The sequence below is a fragment of the Tursiops truncatus genome, chromosome 21, assembly GCF_011762595.2.
Source record: "Tursiops truncatus isolate mTurTru1 chromosome 21, mTurTru1.mat.Y, whole genome shotgun sequence".
Classification (NCBI taxonomy): Eukaryota; Metazoa; Chordata; class Mammalia; order Artiodactyla; family Delphinidae; genus Tursiops; species Tursiops truncatus.
Window position 1 is genome coordinate 11,485,461 of NC_047054.1, and position 23,135 is coordinate 11,508,595.

Here is a 23,135-nt window from a genome sequence, read left to right on the forward strand (position 1 = left end):
TGTTTCCAAATATGTTACATTTCTGTATGTTAAAATCCAAATAATACAATTCTTCACATACTGTTTTATGCAGTTATTTTCTAAATTAGTTACAATATGAAAGGGGGAGAACTATGCCATTATACCATCCTTTATAATTACCTCTACTGGCCTCTTTGTTTCATCGTGTGGATTTGAACCACTGTCTGGTGTCACCTGCTCTCAGCTTGAAGAACTTCCTCGTACACCTTGGAACCTGATTCTGCCAGCAACAAGTTCTCTTACTTGTGTTTATCTGGGAGCGTCTCCACTTCGCCTTCATTTTGCTTGGCGCAAAATCCTTGACTGACAGCTTCTGCTCTCTGCACGTTTCATGGGTCATCCCACTGCCTCTGGCCTCCGTTGTTTTTGTAGCTCTGCCGTTAATCTTACTGGGGCTCCCTTGTGCGTGATGTCATTGTTCCCTTGCTGCTTTCAGGAGTTTTCTCTTCTTTGGCTTTCAACATTTTAACTGTGATGTGTCTGGCTCTCAGTCTCTTTGCTTTTATCCTGCTTAGCTTCTTGGATGTGTAGATTAATCTTTTTAATAACATTTGGGAAGTTTTCAGCCATTATTTTTTCAAATGTTTTTTCTGCCCCCTTTTCTCTCTTCTATCCAGGTAGTACAATTATGTGTTTCTTGGGGGGCTTAAATGGTGTCCCACATTTCTCTGAGGCTCTGTTCATTTTCCTCCGTCTTTTCTCTCTGCTTCAGCTTGGATGATCTCTCTTGCTCTGTCTTCCACCATCCCACATCTACTGTTGAGCCCATCTAGTGAATTTCCACTTCAATTAATGTACCTTTTAACGCTATAATTTCCATTTTTATGATTTCTATCTCTTGGTTGATATTCTCTATTTGATGAGGTGCTTCCTTTAATTCTTTAGACATGGTCTCCTTCAGTTCATTGAACATACTTATGGCAGCTTCTGTGAAGTCTTTGTGTGCAAAGTCCAACACCTCAGCCCCTTCCAAAGCTTTTTCTGTGGCCTGCTTTCCTGTGTATGGACCACACTTTCCTGCTTCATCAGATCTTGACATTTTCTTGTTGAAAGCTGGACATTTACATACTATATTGTAGCAACTCTCAATACTAAACCCCGCCCCCTCACCTGCCCTAGTGGTTGTTGTCGGTGTGTTTGTTGATTTATTTGTCTAGTGACTTGGCTGGACTAACTCTATGAATTCTATTCCCCTGTGGTGAGCAGCCTCCGATGTCCCTGCTCAGTCTTCTTTTTCTTGTTTTCACCTTTTAGACTGGCTACCTAGGGGTCACCCTGGGCCAGGTAAGTGACTTATCTGTCAGAGGTTATGCTTAAGGCCCTGTGGCCAGTGAGATTTTTGTTCTTTACCTTTAGATGTCTGTGCGACATGAAGGCTGCTGTCCCAGTTTACATTTTTTTGCCCCACGTGAGGGAGACCAGTAATGTGAATTCCCTGTCGACCCCCTAGTCTGAACCTTTAGGGAAACAACCGTCAAGTCGTCTGGAAAACCTTAGCTTGGTCATCTGAGAGGATCATTTTCATGAAGGCGCACGTGGAGCCCTGCACCTGCCCACACAGATGCACACGGGTTGCAGTAAGTCTGTGGTAGCGAGAATGGGATGTGCATGTTGACGGGTCCCCGACTGAAGAGAGAAATACCTGCAAACAGGAAACCCCACCGGGCGGCGATGCTTAGGGAAGATGGGCGTCCGTGCTCCACTTTTCACTTCTGAGAGGCCTGGGCCCGAGTCCCAGCGGACAGCAGACCCTTGAACAACACGGGTTTGAGCTGCCGGGTCCACTTAAATGCGGGTTTTCCTCCCGAGTAAATTCTGCAGGACTGCACGCTCTGCGGATGTGGAACCACGGATACTGAGGGCCGACTGTAAAGTCACTCGTGGACTTTCGACTGTGGTGGGGAAGGGTGGTAGGTGCCCCAACCCCGCGTTGTCCAAGGGTCACTGGTATCCAGATCCCAGAGTCTGAGCCTCAGGCGTCCCCCCTCGTCCCTCTGGTCAACCGGGAGGCCGTGTGCAGGTCAGGGCATCTGGTCACCACAGGGAAACACAGGATCCCGTCCTCGGGTTTCCAAGTAAACAGCCTGTTGTTTTCAGATGACTTGGATGCAGGGATGAACTGGTTTTCAAACTTGACTGCGCAGCCTGGAAAGGTTTCGGTGCTGTCACTTCAGTTACTGTCGTGCTCATTCGGTTCCATGTGTTAGGGTAACACCGGTGCCACCTGGAAACCCGCTTGAGTCTGTTGGGCTTGATGGTTCTGGAGGGGATGCGCTTCCTCCGAGGGTACACCTGCTACCCCCTCATTAGCCTGAACTTCTGCCTTTGACTTAGGCCTGCAGCCCGCAGCTGACCCAAAACTAACACCGCAGGGAACCAGGAGCCAGTGAAGGAGACCCAAAATTCTCCTCTGTGATGCGACCCAGAGTAAAAGTTCTAAGTTTAACACCTCTAGGTGTTTGAGAACTTGGAGGAGAGATGGCCTCTCTGGGCCTTGTTTCCATCTGCAAATGGAAATGACAATTCAGTTGTTCTAGATTCCTGGGGAACATAGGAGAAAAATAAACATGGTTTGGCCTGTAGGATCGGGCTTTAGTGCATTGGTCATTTAGCCCCCACCATGAGTAACAAGGCTTTGAAAGGGAGCCCTGATTGACTGTCTTATCATCAGAGGAAAAGAAGTGAACAAATAAGTGGATTTGGGCATCGGAAAATCAAATACCATAAGCATCTTTATAACCAACATTGTGTATGCAGTAATATACTTGATAACTATTTCCCAAAAGAACGAATAATAAATAAATCAACTCAATATAAATTAAAAATTTTTTAAAACAGTCGGGGCTTTAGTCCGCTTTGATGGCCTCTCACAGTTAAAGAAACAAAGGCCCAGAGAAATGAAGGCGTTCGAGGATTTTGGAGATATTACTGGCCACATATTTTATGATTTTTTTATTCATCAGTTTTAACTAGGATTTTATCATTTAACTTTGTATACTTTTTCCTTTTTATGCATTTCCTAGATTGAGTCTCATGAATGTTTAATTTCTGTTTAAAAAATTTGTTGTATCTACATATATAAAATTCAACAAATTAGGCCTTCTTGCAACTTAAACAGATTTTCTCACATAAGAAGCCTAATACATTTCAAATCTACCTTTGGTGCAACATTTTGGCTTTAATTAATGAAAAATGCTCTATTTCACATTTGGAGTATTTTCAGTTTCCTGGATATTTTATCTGTATAATGAAATTCCTAATTCATTCTTTTATAATTAGCAGTTTCATTTTGTGCATTCTATAGATTTTATGCACGCAAACATGCAAACCTTTATTGGTCCACAGATTCCATTCACTGTCATCTCATTTTAAATAAAAATTGGAAATTATATGAATATAAATCTTTTGACTTAGGTGAGTGAACATTAATAAAAGATACAACAAACTTGCAAAGATTTTAATCATCCATGGAACTAGGCCCTGAATAGCTGGGTAACATCTTTCAAACTCTGCAGTTATTTTGTTAGACAAACAGCTGATTCAAGTTCAAGTACCTTGTACTCTCAGTGCCTCCACCCACACGTCTCAGGGGTGAGCATTGGACTGTGCTGCTTTGTGTTGTTAAGTCTATATTAAAAGTACCTTTGAAAGTACCTTGGAGCCCTTTTGTTTAGAACAAAAAGCTTGTACTTAACACTGACTGGAAAGATCAAACCTGGCTTATCCACACGATCTCCATTGATTTTAATGTTTTCATTCTTCCCTCTTCTGATTGTAAGAAACTGAGTTGAAAGAGAAAAAGTAATGATAAAACAAAAGCATTTTCTTCTGTTTTTTGAGAGTGAATGTCTTTGTGCTGCAGATAAAATTATTCATTTTGTACACCTATCGGGATTAACTATTTAAATGGAGCAGGAAAGTTTCATTCCCGTGACTCTCAGTCACAGAATGGAAGTTTGTGGGTGTAGACGGCCTTACTCCTGACCATCCCTGCGGTCAGCTGGAACCCTTCATGCCCTCAACAGCAAACTTCACCCAGGCTGCTTAGAAGAAAAATCTTCCCCCAACTTCTCACCCAGCAAGTGAGTGCCTACCCTACACTCAGCCCCTCGGAGTTCTGTGGGACCACTTGGGTTTTACGGCTGTATCTTAGTCCCTTCTGGCTGCTATGACAAGAATCCCGTGGCCTGGGTGCCTATAAACCACAGGCATCTATGTCCCACAGCTCTGGAGGCTGGATGTCCAGGATCAAGGCACCGGCAGATTCAGTGTCGGGTGAGGCCCCTTCCTGGTTCACAGACGGTGTCTTCTCCCTGTGTCCTCAGTCGGGGAAGGGCTAGGGACACTCTGGGTCTCTGTTTTAAGGGCACTAATTCCATCACAGGAGCCCCACACTCATGACCTACTCACTTCCCAAAGGCCATTGGGGTTAGGTTTTGTCAACTGAAAAAAAAATTGCACAACCTAAAAGTTGAGAGTTATGTTTTATTTGGTGGACATACTGAGGACTTCAAGCCTAGAAGGCAGCATCTCAAGTGGCCCTGAGAAACTGCTCCAAGGAGGCCAGGGTATGTAGGAGTTTTTGCAACAAAAGGCAGGTAGTCGGAAAGTCAAAAGATTATTGTTAATTAAAGAAAACCAGGTATTCAAGTTAAGGAATTTAGTGCTTTTCTTTGTATGAGAAGAGGCAAGAGTCTGGCTGGGCTCACTGAAGTCGTTCCTTTGATGTGCCCCTCAGCTGTCTGGGGCCAGTGTCCTGTGCTTCTCATCTGGAGTCTCCTCAGGGCTCGCTGTCGGGGTGCCTGCAGTCTGATGGCTGCTAGATGGCGGGCATTCCTTGTTTCCATCCTGAGTTCCCTCAGGACTCACCGTCGGGGTGGGAGGGGCTGCATTCGCTGATGACTGCGACATCCTTCATTTTCTGAAAGGGCAGCAACATTCTTAGTTCACAGTTTCAACCTATGGATTTGGGGCGGACACACACATTCAGTCCCTGGTCCAGGACTGTGGCATGAGGAGGCCGGACGGGGGTCCCTGGTGTGGTGGCCTCGCGGTTACTCTGTCCGTTCAGGAGGAGCAGTGGCCGGGAGCCCCCGGTCTGTGGCTCCAGAGGTTGAGGTCAGTCAGGCAGGAGCTGGACTGCTGTCACCTTCAAAGTTGCCCTATGGGCTGTGGCTGATGTTCCACACTCTGCAGATGAGAAAATTTATCAGCTGATTTGAATCATCATCATCTTCTTTTCCTTCTTCTTCCTTTTTTAACAAACTGGAAGGAATAAGTAAAGAAGGAAGCTGGTGGGAAATCTAGAGGCAAAACCACACATTTCCTGGTCTCCCCCTGGGTCATGACTCTCAGGTCATCCAGAGCTGGTGACGGGGTTTTGCTCAAGGCAGCCATTACTTGGGATCCTTGTGCTGAAAAAATAGAGTCCCTAGAATAACATTTGTGCAGAAAATCTGAGACTCTCCCCACAGGCTTTCTCCCCCGGGCCCTGCAGTAATTGCCTATGTTTCTCTGACAATGTGCTTGTCTACCAGAAACTGCATTTTAGAATAAAAGAGGTAGGGTAAGTCGTAGCATTCATTATTCTAGTCTCCAAATGGTCGTTCTTAGGTCTGAGTTATATAAAAAGAAATTCAAATAAAATATATAGCAATTGAAACGTAGTCTAGCTGGCCCACAGAAAACAAACAAATCATTTGTCCCTCAGGTTAATGTAAGTCTGTGTCACCCTAGCAGAACTCTATTTTTCTCACTTTCTCTATGTCCTCAACTTAAGATTCATTTTCTTGTGACTTTTTGATTCAAACCAAAATGTCTTTTGTAACATTTGTACACAGTGTCTAGAATTTTGCGGTTAGCTGGGATCAATCTTCATAAATGAGAGAGTCAAACACAGAGACATCCCTCAGTCAGAAGAGAGAATGCCAGTGGCTTTTCAAATTAGGAACAAAAGGGCAGAAAGATAGTATCCAGAGGTTAATGCGTGGAATATAATGACACATTGTTCCCAGGTGAATTAGCATATTAACCTTCTTTTCAAAATTCATTTGAAGGTAAAATAAATGGAATTGGTTTTCAGAACAGTTAATCAACTCCAATCTATTTGTCTGGACTCTCAACATGAAAATCTAATCGCAATAGTTGAATATATACTTAATTGCAAGGCCTTTTATTTTAGGAAGTGAAAGCCATGCTTAGCTCCTTTCTATTGGGAAAAAAAGAGACGTTATGATATTTTGGTAGTTGGATAATTTTTGGAGAAAGGTTTTACATTATTTTTAAAGCATTTTCCAAAAAGATGCTAATTTTACCCAAAGACAAATGAACCAGGAAGTTAAATAAATTAGATGATCAACTTCTGTTTTGTTGACAGGAACTGACCTCTTAATTTGCCATCTACAGACAGATGTGATTCTGAGTATTTGTTACATCCCATTAGATATCAGATCATTAGTTAAGCTAAGATGGCACAAATAAATTTCAATACGATTATCTCCTACTCATGGATTTACGTGTTCTGGAAACCAGGCCGCTCTACAGTCAAGGATTCAAAAAACATAACTTGAAAGACAGGCCTTCCCCCTTGACCGCCCACCACGCTGGACTCTTGGCTCTGTTTAAGGGGCTACAGTGAATCTCCACGAGCACCTGGTGGAGGAGCAGCACCGTCCCCGACAGGCACATGGGTGCTGAACGCACGGGTCCGCGTGACATCGAGAGCAGAGGGCAGGTGCACGGCCCAGCCTCTAACCACAGCTCAGGGCTCTGGCCAAACTCACCAGCCTTTGAAGCCCACCCGCTTTGGATGCTCAAGTCCCTCCCCTGAGATTTTACCTGAACCACCAGTTTCCGTATCTCTAAGGACAGATGATGATGAATCTTTACACGAGCCATTCACACAGCCTCTCCGCGTGCCTTTGTGCTGCGGGTTTTCCCCAGCGAGGTGACCCGTATTAATATTTTACTGACTTTACAAAGAGCTTGGTTTCCTGCTGCTGTTTCATCGGACAAGCAACAGAAGCCCCTTCTGGCTGATATAAGCAGAAAAAGGACTTAGTGGAAAGATACTGGGAGGGTGTGTGCAGCGGCCAGAACCCAAACCGCACCGAGGGGGCCACAGGAGGCACTGGTGAGCACTGGAGCCCTGGACGCTGGGCGACGGCCAGGGCAGGAGTGTCGCCGTGCCCTCTGCCTCACTGGCCGGGACACCCCCAGGCCCTCCATGTTACTCACTGCAGATCAAGTCCCAGAGGGGCCCAGTCACGCCTAAGCCACCTGCACACGCCCCACTGGGGGTCAGTGCTGTCGCAGGTGCACATGTGCTGGATGTGGTGATTCTGCTGCTCTGAGTTAAAGCACAAGTGAGTGTCGGTGCTCTGTGCCCAAGAGAACCAGGCAACCAGGATGTCTGCAGTCAGTGATGATTTTTGTATTGAAAGCCACCAGAAAAAGTGAAGGCTCTGGTACTTATTTTGTATTTGCTGTGTACCAGACGTGATAAACAAGCCACTTCAGAAAATCCTCAGAACAACCACGTAAACAGACCACAGGGAAAGTTGTACAGCCAGGTCTCTGGGCCCCCAGGACTTGTGTCCCCATCGGCAAATTTATGGGAATTTGCTCACGTGTGGGAGCTGGAACATGTGTGTTTACGTCCACGTCTTCAGAAACTCCACTAAAACCAGTCACAGAATTGTCTGCACAGAGGTGTGACGGGGGGAGGGGATGGGGGAGGACTTGCAGTTTCTGGTCCAGCCTGTAAGGAGCTCGAAAGTCATTACTCCTGTCCTGAAAACAACACAAGAGCTGAAAATCCACAGCTCTTCTGAGATCCATCAGAAAATTGAGGGCAAACTGCTGCCCCGAAATTGGAGAGACAGCAGCGGATAGACTTAAAACGTGATTGAGAACTGTTGGAAACTCAGCGTGGATAAGTTTGAGAGTTTAAAACTCCAGGGGGGACCAGTCTAGGGGCCCCCATACTCTTTTTCATGAGCTCTACCACCAGGAACCCTACCAGGTTCTCACAGTAAAGATCAGAGAAAAATCCCCTCCTGCTTCCAGCAGAGGGAAGAGAAAGTAGCCCTGTTGAAATATACCCAGAACATTGTTTCATTTGGGTTTTTTTGTGTTTTGTTTTTAAAGAGAAATTATTTTACCAGAGCCTAACCAACCTAACCCACACCAGCCGCTTCTAGCCTTCCACCAAATTCCAACCCCTCTAGCCATTCTGTCTTACCTGAATTGGAGAGGGAACTGAATGCATTCATCACAGTCCAGGGCACAGGCTCACTGAAAGACAGACCTAATCACAGGACTAGAGAAGATTCCCATCCCCCCCCCACACACCTTACCTCCACATCAGTAGGGCTCCTGTGTAATAACAGGAATAAAACTGAAATAATTAAATATCTCAGCACTTACGTAAGAAGTGTCTAGGGAAACCCAAAGACGACGGGGAGATGAAAACAAGGACACACAGATGAAAACAGGACACAAGGACACAGACAGCTACAGCAAACGGTAAACACAGCCCAGCCCCTGGCAGATAAAAAGAAAACCTCACATGAAAGAACTATTTACTTCAGTTCCTTTACCCAGTGCATCATGTCTGATGTGCAACAAGAAATTACAAGGCATACTAAAAGTCAAAACAAAACACAGTTTGAAGAGACAGAGCCAGACTCAGATATGGCAGAGATGTTGGAATTATCAGACCAGGAATTTAAGACTATGATGAACATGCTCAGAGCCTGAATGAAGAAAGAGGACAACATGCACAAACATGGTAATGTAAGCAGAGAAGGAAACACTAAGAAAGAATGAAAAAGAAATCAAAAACACCTAGCAAAAATGAAGAGTGCCTTTGATGGGCTCAGCAAGAGACTGGACACAGCTGAGGAAAGAATCAGTGAGCTTGAAGAAATGTCAGTAGAAACTTCCAAAACCAAAATGCAAAAAACTTACCAAAAAAAGCCCTGAAAACTGAAAATCAGTTAATGTAATCCATCACATCAACAGGCTAAAGAAGAAAAATTATATGATCATATCAATAGATGCAGAAAGAGCGTTAACAAAACCCAACATTCATGCTAAAACCCCTCAGCAAACTAGGAATAGAGGGGAACTTTCTCTACCTACAAAATGTCTACAGCTGCCATCACACTTTTTTTTTTTAAATAAATTTATTTCTTTTTTATTTAATTATTTTTGTCTGCATTGGGTCTTCGTTGCTGTGCATGGGCTTTCTCTAGTTGCTGCGAGCTGGGGCTTCTCTTCGTTGCAGTGCTCAGCCTTCTCACTGCGGTGGCTTCTCTTGTTGCAGAGCACAGGCTCTAGGCACGTGGGCTTCAGTAGTTGTGGCATGCGGGCTCAGTAGTTGTGGCTCGTGGGCTCTAGAGCACAGGCTCAGTAGTGGTGGCACACGGGCTTAGTTGCTCTGTGGCATGTGGGATCTTCACGGACCAGGGCTTGAACCTGTGTCCCCTGCATTGGCAGGTGGATTCTTAACCACTGCGCCACCAGGGAAGTCCCTGCCATCACACTTAATGGTGAGAAACTGGATGTCTTTCAGCTAATATCAAGAGGAAGGCAAGGATGCCCCATCTTGCCACTGCTTTTCAACATCATGCTGGAAGTTCTAGCCAATGCAATAAGAAAAGAAAAGGAAATAAGCCATATGCAGATAGGGAGGGAAGACATAACACTGTCTGTTCACAGATGAAATGATCGTCTATGTAGAAAAATCCCAAAGAATAATTTTTAAAAACTCATGGAACTAATAAGTGATTATAGCAAGGTTGCAGGATGCAAAGTTAACATAAAAAACTAAATTGTTTTCCATATATCAGCAATGAACAAGTAGAATTTGAAATTAAATACACAATACGATTCATGTACATTTTCACCCCCAAAATGAAATGCTTAAGGAATAAATCTACCTAAATATGTGCAAGATGTATATGAGGAAAAGGACAAAATTCTAATGAAAGAAATCAAAGAAAAAATAAATGGAGAGATAATTTATGTACATGGATAGGAAGATTCAATAGTGTCAAGATGTCAATTCTTCAGAACTTGATCTATAGATTCAATGCAATCCCAACCAAAATCCTGTTATTTTGAGGATATTGATGGACTGGTTCTAAAGTTTATAGAGAGAAGCAAACAAACAAAAACACAGCCAAATAAACAAAAAATAGACAGAATCCAGAACAGCCAACACAACATTGAAGGAGAAGAACAAAATTAAACGACTAACACTCCCTGAATTCAAGACTTCCTATAGCACTACAGTAATCACAACAGTGTGGTATTGACAAAAGAGTAGACAAATAGATCAATGGGATAGAATAATATCCCAGAAATGGAACCACACAAATATAGTCAACAGATTTTTGACAAAGAAGAAAAACAATTCAATGGAGAAAGAATAGTCATTTCAACAAATGGTGCTGACACAACTGGACTTCCACATGCAAAAAAAGTAATCTGGACACAGACTTTACACCCTTTACAAAAATTAACTCAAAATAGATCAGAGATCTAAGTGTAAAGAGCAAAACTATAAAACTCCTAGAAGATAACATAGGAGATAATCCAGGTGACCTTGGGTTTGGTGGTGACTATTTAGCTATACCAAAAGCATGATCCATGAAAGAAAAATTTGACAAGTTTAATTTCATTAAAATTAAAAACTGCTCTATGAAATATACTGTTAAGGGAATGAAAAGACAAGGCACAGACTATCTTTTGCAAAGATATTCTTTGCAAAACACATATCTGATAAAGGGCTTGTATCTAAGATGTACAAAGAACTCTTAAAACTCTATAATAAGAAAACAAGCAAGCCAATTAAAAAAATGAACAAAAGATCTGAACAGACACCTCATCAAAGAAGATATTCAGATGGAAAATGAGCATATGAAAAGATGTTTACCCATCCTAAGTCATTAGGGAATGGCAAATTGAAAAAAAAAGAGCTACCATTACACACCTATCAGCCTGGCTAAAATTGAAAACACTGACAACACCAAATGCTGGTGAGGATGTGGAGCAACAGGAACTCTCGTCATCTCTGGTGGGGATGCAAATGGTGCAGCCACTTTAGGAGATAGTTTTGTTTTTTACAAAACTAAACATACTCTTACCTATCATTCAGTAATCACATTTCCTGATTTTTACTCAAAAGAATTGAAAACTTATGTCCAACACAAAACCCTGCACACAGATGTTTAAAGCAGCTTTATCCATAATTGCCAAAACTTGGAAGCAACCAAGATGTCCTTCAGTAGATGAACGAATAAACAAACTGTGGTGCAGCCAGACAATGGACTATTATTCGGCTAAAAAGAAATGAGACTTCAAGCCATGAAAAGACACAGAAGAACCTTAAATGCATATTACTAAGGGAAAGAAGCCAATCCGAAAAGGCTACAGACTGTGTGATTCCAACTATAAGACATTCTGGAAAACGCCAGAAGTATGGAGACAGGAAAAAGATCAGTGGTTTCCAGGGGCTGGGGAGAAGGAGGGATGAATAAGTGGAGCACAGAGGATTCTTAAGGCAGTGAAACGACTCTGTATGATATTGTAATTATGGATACATGTCATTATATGTTTGTCCAGACCCACATAATGTACAACACCAAGAGGGAGCCCTAATGTAAGCTATGCGCTTTAGTCAATAATGATGCATCAGTATTGGTTCATCAATAGCAACAGATAACCAACCATACTAATAACAGATGTAAATTATAGGGAAAACTGGAGGGAGAGAGGGAGTGTGTGGGAACTTTCTGGCCCATTTTTCTGTGAACCTGATCTAAAAGATAAAGTCTATTAAAATTTAAGCAAACTATTAAACACACTATTTAAACAAAAAACTATTGCATACATACAGTATGACTCCAATTATATGTATAAACATTGGGAAAATATACCAACATGTTAATTATGGTTGCCTCTGAATAGTGGATTATGGACTGTTTTGATTTTCTTCTTTATTTATACTTTATTGAATTTTCTTATTTTTATGCAATGAGAATATGACTCTTTAATCATTAAAAAAACAATAAAAGTGGTTCATTATGTTTTATTTAAATAAGATACATAGTTTCACAAGTATAACTGTACTTTGGGGACAATAGAAAGGAATGTTTGAAGTTGTTACTGTCCCAGAAAATCAAGGGACCGTGTTTCCTGTTATTACACAGAACACCAAGACACGTGCCCCAAAGAGCTGACACTAAAATGAGAACAGATGTTGGACAGACTCGTGTGTGTGTCTCTAGTTCAAGGAAGTCATTACACAGGTAACAGTGTGGTGTTACCTGAGAAAAGGACACAAGAAAGCACCCCGTTGTTTTGACTCCACTGCTGTGGAATAAGCTCCAGGGAACCAGCCATGAGGACGCGCTTGACTCTCTTGGATTCTGTGGACCGCGGGGTGTGTTTCCAGGTAGAGAATCGCTGCTCGTCCACCTGCAAGTTCACAGATTCTCTTGTCTGCACGGAGCAGTGTTCTGTGCACTCACTTCTCCTCAGCACTTTGAGAGGGTTAAGTGGTTGTTTTTTTTCATTGTGTTGGGTGAGGTTGGAGGGTCTTAGGCAATAGTCGTCTTTTGTTTTTTGCTTTGGGGCTTATGTCCTTTGTTTTCCCAAGTCCGTCACATCTGCTTCAGAAGCCTTGACATGAGGGCGAGAGGGGCTGCTGCTCTGAGCACCCAGGGCTCTGTGATTGCGTGACTGTCACTGCCGGGTGACCATGCTGCGTGGGTGGGGAGCTCTTGTCTTAGGACGGCTGGAGTTCAGGATGACATCGGGTAGCAAGCAGGCCCTCACAGCAATCCAGGTGGACCGATTTTAGGTGTACACTGTGTTAGGTGGAGTGAGTGATGGTGGAGCTGGGGTAGGGGGGAATCCACATGGCATCTAAGGTCTAATCATAGCGGGGGCACCGGTACAGGGACAGCTGTGGCACGAGGTTAACCACTTCGTCAACTAGTCCTGGCCCCACCAGACCCCTCCCTCTGTGACCTTGAGTAAACCACTTCCCCTTTTGCATTCTCAAGCAAAATGAGGGGTTGGATTCGCTCAGTGGTTTTCAAACTATTTTTGGCCCACAGACCCCTATGTTTAAATGAAACTTAATTATACAGAAACCAGCCTAGAAAGGAGATAAAGGAGGAACAGCTCTGTTCTAAGCAGGAGTAGTGACGCCCCTCAAGGGCACACGGAGAACAGAGGTTAAGCTCGTGGGATCACATGATGTCTAATCTCCTTGAAGCCGTAACACACCATGTGGGAGGATGTCTTGTCATATGTCAGTCTGGGGTCTCCTGAATCTAGCCGACCACACACTACTCTTTTCAAACCCACCAGATACTAAGAGAAGCAGCTAGAAGGGAGATGAAATGGTACCTAGGGTCAAAGCAGGTGGGTTAGTCCTAACCCACCCTGACTCAGTCCTGATGTGGGACAGAGCCCCAGCTCTCTGGCTCTGTGAAGAGCACACAGTGTCTTGCTGACCTTACAGAGGGTGGAGGGGTGCAAATCAATGGCCAAATTGGTGGTGTTTGCAAATCAACTCAGCATCAGTGGGGCATGGGTTATGAGAGGTGCAGAAGAGAATGCAGAAATAATTAAGAGATGGTCTGATCTGATGTCACCATTACAAAATCTATACAGATGTAAGGTACTGTCTTTAGTTACAAATCAAAATGCACAATGAAAGAAACTTTTTTTTATTAACCACTCTTACCATGGTGTACATTACACCCCATGGTTTATTTATTTTATAACTGGAAGTTTGTACTTTTTGACCCCCTTCACCCATCCCCCCAATCCCCCAACTCCCACCTCTGGTAACTGCCAATCTGTTTTCTGTATACATGAGCTCAGGTTTTTTGTTGTTTGTTTGTTTTGTTTGTTTGTTTGTTTTTGCAGTATGCAGGCCTCTCACTGTTGTGGCCTCTCCTGTTGTGGAGCACAGGCTCCAGACATGCAGGCCCAGCGGCCATGGCTCACGGGCCCAGCCGCTCCGCGGCATGTGGGATCTTCCTGGACTGGGGCACGAACCCCTGTCCCCTGCATCAGCAGGCGACTCTCAACCACTGCGCCACCAGGGAAGCCCTGTTTGTTTTTATTTTTGTTTTAACATCTTTATTGAGGTATGTTTTGTTTTTAATTTCACATATGAAATCCTACAGTATTTGTCTTTCTCTGTCTGACTTATTTAATTTAGCATGACACCCTCAAGGTCATCCATGTTGTTGCAAATGGCAAGATTTCCCTCTTTATTATGACTGAATAATATTCCATTGTGTATATATACCACATCTTCTTTATCCATTCATCCTCAGTGGACACTTTGGTTATTTCCATATCTTGGCTGTTGTAAAAATGCTGCAATGAACATGGGGGTACGGATATCTGAGTTAGTGTTTTCATTTTCTTTGGATAAAGGCCCAGAAGTGGAATTGATGGATTATATGATAGTTCTAGTTTTAATTTTTTGAGGATAAACCTCATTGTGTGAGTTTAAACTGAAATCTTACGGGACATAGAAGAAAAATTCAGGAACATTTGTAAAGCTGCTTCCTGGAAAGGATCTCGTCCAAGATAAAGATTATAATGCAGGGCTTCCCTGGTGGCACAGTGGTTGAGAGTCCGCCTGCCGATGCAGGGGACATGGATTCATGCCCTGGTCCGGGAAGATCCCACATGCCGTGGAGCAGCTAGGCCCGTGAGCCATGGCCGCTGAGCCTGCGCGTCCGGAGCCTGTGCTCCGCAGCGGGAGAGGCCACAACAGTGAGAGGCCGCATACTGCAAAAAAAAAAAAAAAAGATTATAATGCAAAAAAACCAAAAATGAAATATTTACCATTTCTGAAAGATTTAACTGTCCTTTATCCTTATTTGTGAATAAAGGGACACAGCTCTAATTTCTTTCCTCAGAAATGATTTACTAGGACTTCTGCTCATGGGAATATGTACTTTTTCCTATTCCTCGCACTAAGTTCAACTAAAAACCCTACACTGTGTATAAAGGAAACAAAAGACAACTCTGAAAGACAGAGAGAAGAGACGGAGTAGGGACTCCAGGAGCTGAGGAATGTCAACTGGGTTGTCTCATAGGTCCCAGAAAAAGCCAGAGGCCTGGAGACACCAAGAGTGCAGACTGTAAATGCCCAACAAAGGCTGCTCTCCTAACCAAAGATCCAGGGAGGGGGGCTAGAAAGACAGAGAACTTTAGACAGTGACTCTCAAACACCACAGAAAAAACTGTGGCCACAGCCCCACCCATGCCCACGCCCAGCAAGGCCTGGAAGAGCAGAGACGCCCACCCTTGGGAATCCGCTAGGTGGTGCCGTAACCTCTCCTCAGATGTGATAAAGCTGGTGACCTCTACCGAGACTGACAAAGAACCAGAGAAAAGACACAAGTGATGAACATTAGGAAGAAACAGGGACATCACTACAGACCCCACAGACATCAAAAGGACAGTAAGGGAACACTGTGAACAACTGCAGACACATGAATTTGACAACTTCGATGAAAGGGACCAATTCTTCTAAAAACGTAACTACCACAATTCACCCAATATGAAATAAATAATTTGAGTAGCCCTATAACTATTTTTTTTTTAAGAATTTTTTTTTAATGTTGGTGCAGTTCTTTTTTTTTTTTAATTTATTAATTTATTTATTTTTGGCTGTGTTGGGTCTTTGTTTCTGTGTGATGGCTTTCTCTAGTTGCGGCAAGCAGGGGCCACTCTTCATCGCGGTGCGCGGGCCTCTCACTGTCGCGTCCTCTTGTTGCGGAGCCCAGGCTCCAGACACGCAGGCTCAGTAGTTGGGGCGCACGGGCTTAGTTGCTGCGCGGCATGTGGGATCTTCCCAGACCAGGGCTCGAACCCGTGTCCCCTGCATTGGCAGGCAGACTCTCAACCATTGCGCCACCAGGGAAGCCCCAGCCCTATAACTATTAAGGAAATTGAATTCATAATTTTAAAGCTCCCCTAAAAGAAGTCTCCAGGCCAGATGGTTTCACTGGAGAATTCTACCAAATATTTATAAAAAAATTAACACAGATCCTACAAAATCTCTTTCCGAAAATAGAAGAGGGAATACTTCCTAATTCATTTTATGAAGCTAGTATTACCCTGATGCAAAAATCAGACAGACAGTACACAGAAAGAAAACTACAGGCCAACATCCCTCATGAATATAGATGAAAAATTCTTAACAAAATATTAGCAAATAGAAGTCAGCAGTATATTAAAAGAATTATAAACTAATGACCAAGTAAGGTTCATTTCAAGATAAACATACAAAAATCAATTGTAGGGAATTCCCTGGCGGTCTGGTGGTTAGAACTCAGCGCTTCCGCTGCTGAGGGCCTGGGTTCGATCCCTGGTCAGGGAACTAAGATCCCACAAGCCGCACGGTGCAGGAAAAAAAAAAAAATCAATTGTATTCCTGTATACTAGCAATGAACACCAAAATTAAAATACAATACCATTTATAATCATTTAAAAATTGTGTGTAAATGTAACACATCATCTATAGGACTTGTATGCTGAAAACTACACAACACTGATAAAAGAAATCAAAGAAGATCTAAATAAACAGAGATGTTATTAATGGATTGGAAGACTGAACATAGTTAAGATGTCAGTTCTCCCCAAATTGATATACAGTTTTAACAAAATTTCTATCAAAATCCCAACAAGATTTTTTTGAGATATAGACAAGATTATTCTCAAATTTATATGGAAAGGCAAACTAGAATAGCTAAGACAATTTTGAAAAGAAAAGAGAATAAAGTGAGAGGAATCATTCTATCCAGTCTCAAGAACTTATTTGGTAACTACAGTAATCAGGACTGTGTGATATTTGCTGAGGGACAGACCCATGGATCAAGGGACCAGGACAGAGAACCCAGAAATAAACCCACACAAATACACCCAGTTGATTTTTGACAAGGATGCAAAGATGGCCTTTTCAACAAAAGCTACTGGAACAACTGGACATGTACAGGCAAGAAAATGAACTTCAACCCAAGTGTCCCACCTCATTCAACAGTTAACTCAAAGTGGATCATGGACTAAAATGTAAAACATGAAACTATAAAAATTTTGGGAAAAAATACAGGACAAAATCTTTGGGATCTAGGGTTAGGCAAAGAGTTCTTACACTTGACACCAAAAGTATAGAGGAAACAATTTACAAATTGGATTTCATCAACATTTTAAAACTTTTGCTCTGTGAAAGCTCTTCCTAAGAAGATGGAAAAACAAGTTGCAGAATGAGAGAAAATATTCCCAAACCATAGATCCAACAGAAGACTGGTACCTAGAATATATAAAAATGCTCAAAGTTCAACAGAAAAAAAAAAAAGTCCAATTCGAAAATGAGCAAAAGATCTGAAGAGACATTTCGCCACAGAGGATCTGCAGATGTCAAGTCAGCCTGTGGGAAGATGTTCACCCTCGTTAGCCAGGAGGGAAATGCAAGGTGGAACCAGAGTGAGAAAGCACTGCACACCCATCAGAGGAGCTAAGTGAGCAGCGACAGCCCTGCACACGTGGGCCTGGGGCCCTGGCTCACACTCATGCTGGCGGGGGTGTGACATGCTGCAGCCACTGTGGAATCATCCTGGCAGGTCCTTTAAAAACTAAACTTGTGATTACCCTAGATGCAGCGGCCACGGTCCAGGGCACTCATCCCAGAGAAATGGAGGCTGGTGACTTCACAGAGCCTGCACACAGCAGTTTATAGCAGCTTCACTCACAGGGGCCGGGCACTGGGGACAACCCAGGAGCCCCTCAGTGGCTGAAGGGCTAACCAGAGTGTGCCACATCCTTCCACGGATTCCACGGGATTCCACGCACAGCAGAGGGGACGGACGTGGTACCCACGACAACCTGGCGCGTCTCCAGGGAGTCCTGCTGTTGGAAAGCGTTAGCCCAAAGGTTAGAGACGCAGGACTCCACTACGTCATGTTCTTGAGGTGACGAAACTGTGGAAATGGACGCCGGGGCGGGGGTGAGGGCAGCGCGGAGGTCTGCCCCTCCCGGGGTGGCCGCTCCAGGTCCATCGTGGATGGAGGCCCACGTCTGGGTGGACGGTGGGCTGTGGTTTCACGATGCTCCTGCTGGAAGAAGCCTCCCTGCATTCTTATGACCACCTGTGAATGTACTATTACCTCCAAAATCAAAAATTTAATTAAAAAGATAAATTGCTAAATTCCTGTCTACGTAGCCTTCGCTCATCTAATTTTGAAAGGTATTAGATACAATGAAAATATTACATATACTTCCTCTAAAGCACGTTAAGTGTTTCTTTAATCTGGAGGTTCTAAAGTGCTCCCAAGAGTCATCTCTGGAACATCCGCCGTGGTTGCACCAGAAAAAAAAGAACTCCTTTGAGTTTCGTGGAGCCTCAGCTGTGTGTAGGAGGTCCTGTTCCCATTTCCACAGAAGCCAGGAGAGACTGGTTTGTTTTTCCTGTGGTGTCATTTTTGCTGCCGTGAATCGTAATGCATTGAAGTCTCATTAAACCCATGATGCGTTGTGGCCTAGAATTTGGTGGAAGGCAGGTCCATCTCAGAAGGGGCGTGACTGTCGCAAGTTCCTGGGGGGCTGTCACAGGAAAGAGGGGTGCCTTCCTCGAGCCTCAGAGGGCAGAGCTGGCCTGGGGGTGGCTGTCTTCTTCCCCAAACAAGGAAATTTCCTGAGGCCAGAGCAGCAGGAAGGAGGTCAGCTCACAGGACGTTTGCGATGGGCCAGCCCTGGGGCTGGAAGCTGGGGGCTCTCTGCAGCCCTGACCTCCCTCCATCCTCTGACCTGCACTGAGCCGTCGGGTCTGGAGGCTGGGCTGCGTGCCCACTGCCCGCCTGGAGCTGTCACCAGAGCCGTGAAGGGGACAAGGCCCCGGCCCCCCAGCCCCACTGACATCTGAGTCGAGTTTCTCAGCTTCAGGACCCCGGTTTCCCAGTCCTCCCGCTGGGCCCTGGGTTCAAGGAATCCTGACTCCGGGGCCTGGGTGATACCTCAGGGCGGCGGGGACACTGCTCCCCTGATCCTAAGGGACACTTGTCAGAAACCACTGGTCTGTGTGCAGCCTTGAGAGGATGGGGGCGGGAGAGAGATAGGGAGACAGAGAGAGAGACAGAGGCAGAGAGACAGAGACAGACAGAGACAGAGGCAGAGAACAGTCAGCAAAAGCACTCCGGTCTCTCGTGTCCATCTGTCTCCCGTCTCCTCTCCCTCCTGCCCTCCCTGAAAGCCTCCTCTAGGATGCCCGTGACTATCTCTGAATCACTAATCGTGGGTTTGACTCTGTGTGGAGCTTCCCCTCAGCAAATATTGCAGTTGCTGCCCTAGAAAAACAGGATGAACGAAGGTGCAGGGACCCCTCCGGGGCTGGGGTTCATTCCCGGGGCACAGCTGGCTGGCCAGGCCCCTTCCCAGCCCTGTGCTGCGTGTCTGAGGCCTGGACGCCTGCGTGTGCTGCTCTGGCCGGGGGACAGGACAGCAGGGGAGAGGGGAGAGAGCCGGCTTAGGCCCGAGGTGGCGTCCATGTGGTTGCCCTGGAAGGAGTTCTGGGAGCTGGACGGTGTCTGCGGTCAGTGTGGGAAGGCCCAGGGCGTCTGATGATACTGGAGGGTTAGGGGCCATCAGAAGCCCCACTGGGGCCAGACTTGGGAAACGCGGGGCCCCTGTGAGGGACAACTTGGTGCCGGTTGATGCAGGCAGACCCTCCTCTCTGCCCACCCCCTTGCTCCTCCCCTGGCCCCCACCCTCACCCCGGAACTCCCTGAGTCCCCTCCCCTCCCCATGTCCCCACGGGCTCCCTGAGTCCCCTCCCCCTCCTTTTGTCCCCAGGGGCTCCCTGAGTCCTCTCCCCTCCCCCTGTCCCCAGGGGCTCCCTGAGTCCCCTCCCCTCCCCCTGTCCCCAGGGGCTCCCTGAGTCCCCTCCCCTCCCCCTGTCCCCAGGGGCTCCCTGAGTCCCCTCCCCCTCCCCATGTCCCCAGGGCCTCCCTGAGTCCCCTCCCCTCCCCCTGTCCCCAGGGGCTCCCTGAGTCCCCTCCCCTTCTTGTCCCCAGGGCCTCCCTGAGTCCTCTCCCCTCCCCCTGTCCCCAGGGGCTCCCTGAGTCCCCTCCCCTCCCCCTGTCCCCAGGGGCTCCCTGAGTCCCCTCCCCTCCCCCTGTCCCCAGGGCCTCCATGAGTCTGTCCATCCCCTCTGAGGCTTTGCGGGTCTTGTGCTGTGTGGTGACCTGTGTTCTGGGAAGAGTCTGGATCGGCAGAGGAGAATTCGGTGTGGGGACCCACCGTGACCACAGTTTGCTGGGGGCCCAGAATTAATCTCTTTATTTATTTATTTATTTATTTTTGGCTGCATTGGGTCTTTGTTTCTGCGCGGGCTTTCTCTAGTTGTGGCGAGCAGGGGCTGCTCTTCATTGCGGTGCGCGGGCTTCTCATCGTGGTGGCTTCTCTTGTTGCGGAGCATGGGCTCTAGGCACACGGGCTTCAGTAGTTGTGGCTCGTGGGCTCTAGAGCGCAGGCTCAGTAGTTGTGGCCTGCGGGCTTAGCTGCTCCACGGCATGTGGGATCTTCCCGGACCAGGGCTCGAACCTGTGTCCCCTGCATTGGCAGGCAGATTCTTTTCCACTGTGCCACCAGGGAAGTCCCAGAATTAATCTTTTAGATGCCCTGAGATTCAGTCTGTTGACCCACAAGGTGGACAAATGCCCATCATGTCATCATGTGAAGATAATATTTATGACAGTACTTTGTGAACTGTGAAAAGTACAAGCTTTAAAAAATTAATATTTAAAACCTTTTTACCCGATCCTCGTGAGTCTGTAGCGTCAACACACTTTTCTAAAGCTCTTGTGTATTTGGCATCTTTTATCACGTCTGTGTTTCCGCAAGTTTCTCTGCACCACTAATATGGACGCAGGAAGTACCAGGGTGAAGAGTGAGCTCCTGGGAATAACGGATTTCATGCCCTGTCCACCCGACGTCGGACGACACCCTGGCACACTTTGTGCTGGGTTTTCTGGCCGACGCTGGTTGGATGAGATGGAGGTGGTGAGCAAGCTCCCCCCTGGCGGGTCCTGAGCTGGAAGAGACACAGTAATGCTCATCTCATGAGCTGCTGCTTCACCTGAGCACCAGCTTCTCACTCTGAGCACAGAGGCTTCACTCTGGTCCTGGAGCACGGTGCTCAGAGCAGGACACAAACCACCCCTCAGCCCCCACAGCCCCTCCCTCCGCCTGATCGCACCTGTGCCCCCACTTCTTCCCCTCATCCCCGCCCCCTCCCCATTTCCCTGGATGAGCAATGGGGCCTCATTCCCTCTGCTCCCCACCCTCCTGGGGCAGCAGTCACCAGCTCAGGTTATGCCAGGTTGGGCGTTCCGTGTCCACCTGGCCGTGGTTGTGGCCGTGGTCCTGCAGGGCTGCATCTGCTGAGCCACAGAGAGCACCGTGGTCGCCTTCATGTGCATCCTGTTGCCCTTCGGAGCTCGTAACTGTTGCATTTTTGTTGTTATTTGCTCAGATTTCTATGAAGCCACCACCACGTTAGCCACACGCTTTCTGACTTGCTGTCAAGTCGAGAGCATCGGGTGACCCAGCGGTTCTGGCCCGCCCCCCCCCACACCCGGTCTCCGCTGCGTGGCTGTCACCACCCGGTTCCACCCTTCCTTCCTTCCTTCCTTCCTTCGTCTCCTCCTTCCCTGGTGGGTATCCTGGTGTCCCAGCGCCATCTGATTACTACTCTTCTTTCCACATCAGATGTTCTGGCTCCCTAACGAAAATCCAGGTAGACAATTTTAGAGTCTGTAGATAATTTTATCTCCTCCTGCCTAATTTTTATACTGTGTTTTCTTTCCTTTATATCCAATTGCATGGACTGGTACCTCCAGTATAATGTTATACAATGGTGCTAGTACTGGGTATGTTTGCTTTTTCTTGATTTCAGTGGAAGTACTCTCCTATGAAGCATGAGAATGTATTTTATACTTGATATATTTCTTTTTTTTATAAATTTATTTATTTTATTTATTTATTTTTGGCTGCATTGGGTCTTCGTTGCTGTACTCGGTCTTTCTCTAGTTGCGGGGAGCGGGGGCTACTCTTTGTTGCGGTGCGTGGGCTTCTGACTGCGGTGGCTTCTCTTGTTGCAGAGCACGGACTCTAGGCGCACAGGCCCAGTAGTTGTGGCTCACGGGCTCTAGAGCACAGGCTCAGTAGTTGTGGCGCACGGGCTTAGTTGCTCCGCGGCATGTGGGATCTTCCCGGACCAGGGTTTGAACCCGTGTCTCCTGCATTGGCAGGCGGATTCTTAACCACTGCGCCACCAGGGAAGCCCCCTATACTTGATATATTTCTTAATGGTAAGGAAATATTCATCTATTTCATTTTATTCGGTTTTTTTTTGTTTGTTTGTTTTTTTGGTTTTTTTTTTGTGATACACAGGCCTCTCACTGTTGTGGCCTCTCCCATTGCGGAGCACAGGCTCTGGACGCGCAGGCTCAGCGGCCATGGCTCACGGGCCCAGCCGCTCCGCGGCATGTGGGATCCTCCCGGACCGGGGCACGAACCCGTGTCCCCTGCATCGGCAGGCAGACTCTCAACCACTGTGCCACCAGGGAAGCCCTATTCGATGTTATTTTAAAGAATGTTTTTAGAAATACTTTTTTAACAATTCTGAAGATGACCATAGAATTTCTTCTTCGGATTATTAATACAATGGATTATATGAATAGATAACTGTTATAGACCCATCGTAGCATTCCTTGATCACCTTGCGTTATTACTAATGTGCTATTAACTTTGTTTCTATATTTCATTTACATTTTTATATTGATGTTTATAGGTGGGTTGTTGAAAACCTGTATTTTCATTTGGTGCAGTCTTTAGGTTTTAATCACTAATGTTATATGCACTTTGTAGAAAACGTTGGAAGTTTACTTCCCTTCCCAGCGCTCTGGAAGCGATTTCAAGCTGTTGGAGACGGGTCTGTTCTGCCACAGCAACAGAGCCAAGAAAAGACAGCTCGTCACCTGATTCCAGGATGAAAGTTCTCTATACATGTA

General features: G+C 45.8%; 1 protein-coding gene across 2 annotated transcripts in view; it reads left to right on the forward strand.

Moving 5' to 3' along the window:
- Positions 1-23,135, forward strand: part of ERICH1 (glutamate rich 1) — a 116,847-nt gene that overhangs the window by 81,173 nt on the left and 12,539 nt on the right. The window lies entirely within an intron of this gene.